The sequence below is a fragment of the Zingiber officinale genome, chromosome 11A (assembly GCF_018446385.1).
Source record: "Zingiber officinale cultivar Zhangliang chromosome 11A, Zo_v1.1, whole genome shotgun sequence".
Lineage (NCBI taxonomy): Eukaryota > Viridiplantae > Streptophyta > Magnoliopsida > Zingiberales > Zingiberaceae > Zingiber > Zingiber officinale.
In genome coordinates this window covers 53,025,145-53,032,924 of record NC_056006.1, presented here as the reverse complement: position 1 = coordinate 53,032,924, position 7,780 = coordinate 53,025,145, and the positions used below count along the sequence as shown (strand labels likewise).

The following is a 7,780-nucleotide window of genomic DNA, read 5'->3' as shown; positions in this document are numbered from 1 at the left end:
GCTTGTACTTCTTGAATTTCTGAGGGAGATTCCATCCAACTTTTGCTTAACCATTCATGGAGGTTCAAGGCTACTTGATCAATCAATGTATATGCTTCGTCTACACTCTTGTCCATAAAAGAACCTCCAGCTGATGAATCTAACAAACACTTATCTGAGAAAGAAATTCCCTTATAAAATAGGAGCAAGGTCAGCCATTTCTCCAAACCATGATGAGGGCACTGTCTTTGTAGACTCTTGAATCTGCCCCATGCTTCAAATAATGATTCTCCATATGCTTGAGCAAAATTTGTGATGTAATTCCTCATATACTTTGTTCTACTTGGAGGGAAAAAAATGATCTAAAAATTAGTTCTCCAATTGTTTCCAACTTGTGATGCTTTGAGGATGGAGGGAATATAACCAAGTCCTTGCTTTATCCTTGATACTGAACGGAAATGCTATCAATTGAACTGCATCTCCTGACACTCCTTCACAATTCACCATATCGCAAAGCTCTAGAAATGTTTCAAGGTACAGATAAGGACTTTCTGATACTTTCTCCAAATTTGTGACCTTGTATCATGAAAATTAACTCTGAATCTAGTTGGAATTTTTCTGCTTCAATATGAGGCTGCACAATGAGAGATAAAAATCTTGCAGAAATAGGTGCAGAGAAATCTCTTAAGGACCTGCATGACATGTTAGTGCTCATGGTATCTAAAAAAATTACAAGAAAAACTAAAAATGCAGAATTAAAGACAAGAAAAAAAATGCATAATGAAAACAAGAAAGAATATGCAAAAAGAAAAAGAAAAAGGTCTAGAGTAACTCATATGCTAATCAACTAATGTTAATCGAAAACAACCCCCGGCAATGACGCCAAAAACTTGTTACGATTCCACAAGTGTACGGATTCGTCGTCAGTAATATAAAAGATCATCATATCCACAAGGACTGTTGATTAATTACTAGTTAACTTCGTACGGTGAATTATCTAGACAAACATAAAAGTAAAGGAAAGAAAAGAGGGAAGAGAGAGAATAGATCTTTGAGGGAATGGGCTTCGGGAGATGAATTCTAGGATTTCGATTTCATTATAATGCTAGGAGATGTTACATAGATTGCTTAGTTCACTACAACAAAAACTGCAAACGACAACACCCCTACGACAACGGTTTTAAGAGAAAGCGTTGCGTATTTGTTCAAAGACAACGATTTTTGCCAAAACCGTTGTCTTTGAACTCCCTATTAAATATAAAAGACAACGGTTTTGGCAAAACTGTTGTCATTGAGCAATATTTTTTTTAAAATGACAACACTTTTTACAACGATTTTATAAACCGTTGTCTTTATCCGCATTTTTAGCGGCTACGACAACAGTTTTGAAATAACTGTTGTAATTGAATTTGGTCATTCCCCCCCCCCCCTCGATGTTTTCCTTTCCCTCGCTGTTTTCTTTTCGGCACCGTGTTTTTCCTTCGCGCTCCCGAACCTAAGGCAATTTTCTTTCCCTCTCCTCATACAATCTCTTCACGCCTCCCCTGGATCTTCCTCCACGACGGTGTGCTCCTCTCGTTCCCTGGTGAGCGGGTTTCTGAGTTCAACGAGGGCCTTTGACCTTCCATTGCTGCTTCTTTTGCTCGTGGAACCTTTTGATCGGATGAGGTGTATTTCTTCGGCAAAGGTTGCACTCCTAGTCCGTCGATTCATAACCTAGGTCTTGTCTTCTTTGGATTTGTGCTAGAGCCATAGTCAAGGTAGATTCATAATCTAGGTCTTGTCTTCGTTCATAAATGTTGTCTCAAAAAACAAAACCTACTTTTGATTCCACTATGCATGTATCTGCAAGCTCAACATTCTCTTTTTTTCTTATTTTTAGCTTTTGATTTGTTTCATCATGTCATTTGCCTGCTCATATGTCAAAGTTTGTGGTGTTTGATCTCTGAAGGTGTTGGTTTTAAGCATCGATTTCTATTTGTTATTCACTTTTATTGGTCAAAATAGTGTGTTCGGATAGGTTTTCTAGGTCTTGCACGGCTTGCCACTTGATGGACGGAGATGGAATTTGGGGGAACAGAAAATTGGTAGAAGGGAAATGAAGAAAGTCCTTCCTTTTTGTTTTGATTACTGATTGAAGTTTATAGTTGTTACGCACATTGCCCGTTTGATTGTTCTTCCCATTTCCATGAGCTTCTTGGCTTTTTGTTCTGTTCCATGTGAACGGAGTCGGTTTCTTGTGGTAATTGCTCAATACACTTTTAATTTTGTTTCCTTTGGCTCTTTAGACATATGTTGACACTTTTGTACGTTCATGCTCATTTTTAGTTTTTTTTTCTTATCTAGTGCAAGTTTAGGCTTTTTACATCCTTTATAACTGCACATTGAATTATAGCTTGTTCTCTTATTGAATTTCATAATCTGAAGTTCATTATTTTTTGCTCATTATTTTAATAATTAATTAATGTCATCTTTATTATTTATGCTCATTTAATTTTATTAAGGAATATTTTTTTAAAAAAAATAATTAGATTAGATCACGACACATGTATTTTTTAACATAAACGCAAACATTAGATTAGATCAAGAGTTGAGATAATAACATGACCAAATAAGTTGAGAGGCATTGTAACAACTAGGGTGAGGGTTTGTTAGCCAATAATCTTTCCAATTGATCCTCTTGTATATATGTACACCCAAGATTTGTTAATATCACCATTTATTTATTAATTAGTTCTCACAAAATCACACAACACATTTCTGTCCGGTTGGTTTATGTCGAGTATTACTCTATTACCTTGAATGTTTTATTATAGTATTTAGTACTTGAGATTGTGTTTTGAACTTGTTGTATGATGTATAGTTTTTTGAAGGTAGGTTTTGACGCGTTTCAGGCTGATAGTTATAAAAAATTGACAAAGATTGGATGTCAAAGAATAGGTTATCACATGAATATGAGATTGGGGTAGAGTCTTTCTTGCAATTTACATTACGAAATGCTACTGATCCGAATGAAATACCTTGCCCATGTTCAAGATGTGGTAATCTGCAGAAGAGAAATGTTGACATTATAAGGGCACATTTGTGTTGTAATGGTATAGATTTAACATACCATAAATGGATTTGGCATGGTGAAAAGACTGAATACAATAACTCAATGAAAGATGAACAGAAATCTTTTGGTGAGGAACCTATTGATATGGTACATGCTGCATTTGATAGTTATGCAGAGAATCCAAACCAATTTCATAAACTACTTCAAGATGCTGATAAACCTTTATATCCGGGGTGTGCCAAATTTACAAAGTTATCTGCACTTGTGAAATTGTATAACTTGAAGGCAAAATATAGTTGGAGTGACAAAAGTTTCACAGATTTACTAAGTTTGTTTGGAGAAATGCTTCCTGATGATAATGAATTTCCTTCATCATTGTATGATGCAAAAAAAAAGCTTATGTGCATTAGGGATGCATTATGTGAAAATTCATGCTTGCCCTAATGATTGTATCTTATACCAAAAGGAGAATGAGAATTTGACTAATTATCCTGTATGTGGGATATCTAGGTGGAAGTTGGGTAAAAAAGGTACGATAAATGGAGTTCCTACAAAGGTCCTTTGGTACTTTCCGCCTATTCCAAGATTTCAAAGATTATTTCGGAACAAGGAGATATGTAAGGAGTTAACTTGGCATGCTGATAAAAGAGTACTTGATGGTTACTTGCGTCATCCGGCTGATGCGCCAGCTTGGAAAGTAGTGGATCACAAGTGGCCAGATTTTGTTGCTGAACCAAGAAATCTTAGATTGTCCTTATCAGCAGATGGGATCAATCCCCAAAGTTTGATGAGTTCTGCATATAGTTGTTGGCCAGTTGTGATGATCACTTACAACCTTCCTCCATGGTTGTGTATGAAGAGAAAATTTATGATGCTGACTTTGTTGATTTCAGGTCCCAAACAACCGGGAAATGATATTGACGTTTACTTAGCACCTTTGATCGATGACTTAAAAAGATTATGGGATATAGGTGTTGATGCATATGATGGATGTCGAGAAGAGAATTTCTTGCTTAGGGTTGTCTTACTATGGATAATCAATGATTTTCCTGCATATGGGAACATGTCAGGTTGTGTTGTAAAAGGATATTGTGTATGTCCTATTTGTGGTGAAGAAACATATTCGACAAGGTTGAAGCATAGTAGAAAAATGAGTTATACAGGCCATAGAAGATTTCTTCCTACAAATCATCCTTATCGAAGGCAAAAAAAAAGCATTTAATGGGAACCGAGAGCTTAACCCCTGTTACGTTCCGCAAGTGTACGGAAATGTCGCAATTAATATAAAAGATTATCGTATCCACAGGGACTGGAATAAGCACTAGAAATATCTCAAAGCGAATTAGCTAAACAACTAATCAATTGGTTTCAAATGCTAGGATGAAAAACAAATCTAAAATGAAAGATTAACAAACAAGAGTTTGGGGTTTGAGTTATGATAAAGGGAGGTTCTAGGATTTTTGGTTTCTTTGTAAGATCTCTTGAATGTATATGGTTTACCAATTCTTATTTCTCAATTGTCTAATATTTGTAGAAGGTTGTCGGTTCTCTCTTGCAATAGATAATCGGCTTAGGACTGAAAAATGTACCTAAATGTGATCAATTAGATATGAACCTACGTTGTCCTTACACAGGATTGCACCTATTACTATGTTTCCCTCGGATATCAACATAGAAATTCATAGCTTCTTAACCCATAAAAATACAAGGATTGAATAATAAAATCTATCCTACCCTCTTGAATATTCTCATTTCCCCTTCAAGGTTATCCCTCAAACGTCCTTACACGGGCTTGCACCTGTCACGTGGATCCCTCAGAAAATCGAGTGAGAGTTAATCTCTACAAAGTCTATAAGATATCCAAACAATCAATCAAGAATGAGAATTAAGCCATAATCACAATTAATCATTCAAGATCCAATCGATACAAACTAGGCAACATCATAGAAATAAAGAAATAGCAAATCCACAAGAGTTTACATCAATTTATCTCACAAATACTCCCTCCATCCTAGAACAAAAAGATCTACTCTATAAAATGAAGAAAGAAAACCAAAGATAAGAAGATTACAAGCATTTCTTCAATCCCAATCCAAGAAGAGGAGAGAAAGAAAACTTATCTACAATATTGCTCCATCTTCGGATCCAATCCTCGCTCCCGGAGTCGAATTCGCCAAGATCTCTCTTTAGATCGCCCAAAAATCCTCCCAAGAATGGGAGGAATCCACCAAATCTTGCTTTCTCCCAAAGGGGAGATGATCCCCTTTCAAATCTTCAAAGAGGCTTTAAATAGATGGGGGCTTTCGGGCACCACACGGCCCCGAGGCATGGTCGTGTGAGGTTCACACGGCCAGAGCCTTTCCCCTCTCTGCCATCCATACACGGCCGTGTGGTGTACACGGCCGTGGACAACTCCCACCAAGACCTCCAAGTACGGCCGTGTAGATCCACACGGCCTGGACTGCCCCAGCATCTGGAAACCTGGCACGACCATGTGGTGCACACGACCAGAACACTTTTAAGCGCTGGGAACCCTGCACGGCCGTGTGATGCACACGGCCAGGGCCTTCTTGGTCTCTGGAAACCTTACACGGCCATGTAGATCCACACGACCATGTAAGGATTGAACTCTGATTTGCTTCAAAACTTGGCACGGCCGTGTGAGGTTCACACGCCCAGGCTAAGTTCCTTGTCTGTTTCTCCTGGTTGACCACACGGCCAGAGCACTCCACCCAGGCAGAGCCATGTGTAGCACACGGCCAAGTGCTTTCTCCAATGCTTAGCTCATAAGTTTGTCCAAGAATGTAGAATCTTCACCAAATTCGACTCCTGTGTACAAAAAATGCACAAAAAGCAGATCTCCGAACAAAAGAGTAAATATGCTAAAAGAAAAGCTGGAAGTATAAAAATGCATAGATCAAGCAAGCTCAAAGTATGTAAATGTGCTTCAAAACATGCATAAAAGTATATAAAATCTACGCACATCACACCCCCAGACTTAAACCTTTGCTTGTCCTCAAGCAAAATGCTACAATCTAAATTCATATGTTCTACAACGCATTCATAAACCCTAATGTACTTTCCTAACTCTATCAAAGAGTTCTAATAACAAGCATAATCATGGAAACAAATCAAGTATGGCTCAAGCTTAAGTATCCTGTGCACAGTGTAAAAGTAATTCAAAAACCCTTCAAGTTTCAATCTATGTCCTAGTCAAGTCGTCATCAAATTTGAATTCCTAATGTTTCCAGTGAGAGACAAGTAACCAGTGATAGGCACTTACTTGCCACTCACTTGGTTCATATTTCTCAACCAACCCAAGGTCTCAAAGGTGTGCTCAATCTCAAGAGAAGCTAAGCAGTCATTTTCCCAGTAACCTAACTCGGTCTCAAAGGGGTGACTTGCTAGATTCCACTCACGACAACTGTTTTTTATATCCCTTATTTTTTTCATTGCTTTTCTTTTTCAATTTTTTTCATAAGTATTTGCATTGGGTAAATCTTATTTCAGAAGTGTACTTTTAGCACAAATGTTGGGATATTTTGATTTTTCCAAATGAGCTTTCATGAGTTGAGCCTCATCCAGTAACCAAAATGAAGTTTGAAAAATCACCATGGAAACCAAGTATTAAGCAAACAAGATGAATCATGACTATTTCAACGATATCAACCATTCAAGCATCAAGTCAAAGTGTAGTGAAAGTAAGATTCTTAAGGTCAAGCCAAGACTAAAACTCATCTCCATGTGATTCTTAGCTTATTTCATGCTACCCAAGATAGAGAAAAGAAGTACATAAATCTTACTACTAGCATCATTTACAACATCATGAATCTAGATAATGAACGTGCTAACATTTTATCTTGAATCCAAGAAAGCATAAAAGTGAAGATTGATGTTCTCAAAATGTTTGCCAAAGAATTTCAAAAGATAATCAAATGACTATCAAAACAAACACTCAAGCAAGACAATCAAAATAGAATGCAAAACAAAAACTAAACATGCAGAAAATAAGAAAACAATAAAAAACCGAAACAAAAAGAAATCAGGTTTGACACCCCCCCAGACTCAAACTTTTCATCGTCCCGATGAAATCAATATGGTGGAGGTGAAAAAAAAATGGTTTTGCATGTGAGAAGCCTTGGCTTTAGAGGGCTCATAAGAATGATCTAGTCCAGTAATTGAATTCCAAAAATGGTTCCAATTGAATCTAGAGTCAAACCTTCAAGAGCTACCGGAGGACAATCCAAAACAAGTATTAAAGTCACTAAATGTCCATTGAATTTCTTGATTCATTAATCTAAAAGTTATTCTTCCAACATAATCATCCTCATTGGTAAAATGGACATCTAATGAACTCAGAAACTCCAGAACAATATGAGGATAAGTTGGTAGATGTGAGTACAACATATCACTCCAATCTAAGAACCCAATCATCCAATCTATGTCATCCCTAAAACAGTTGGGTCCATATACCGAGTACACACAATCTTTCTATTGACAAGAATTGCAAATCTAGTCATTTGATCATCATTTCTAAATACAATATTGAATTCATTGTCATTACCTTCGTTGCGTGATATCCTCTTCCCTTTGCCCTTCATTGGTTGTTTTCCTTTATCCCTAGATGGTTCCTTCTCTTTGTCTCCACTAGATCCACCACCTCCTTTGCGAAGTTTCTTCAAAAGATTGGACATCTTGTTGAGTTTAGATGAGGGAAGGGACTATTTAGGATTAGAGAAGTAAGAT

General features: G+C 37.1%; 1 non-coding gene across 1 annotated transcript; it reads left to right on the top strand.

The window, feature by feature from the left end:
• The first annotated feature begins 204 nt into the window (after window positions 1-204).
• On the top strand, window positions 205-310 carry LOC122033097. Its single transcript, XR_006126358.1, has one exon. It is a non-coding gene; the product is annotated as a small nucleolar RNA R71 (small nucleolar RNA).
• The last annotated feature ends 7,470 nt before the right edge of the window (window positions 311-7,780 follow it).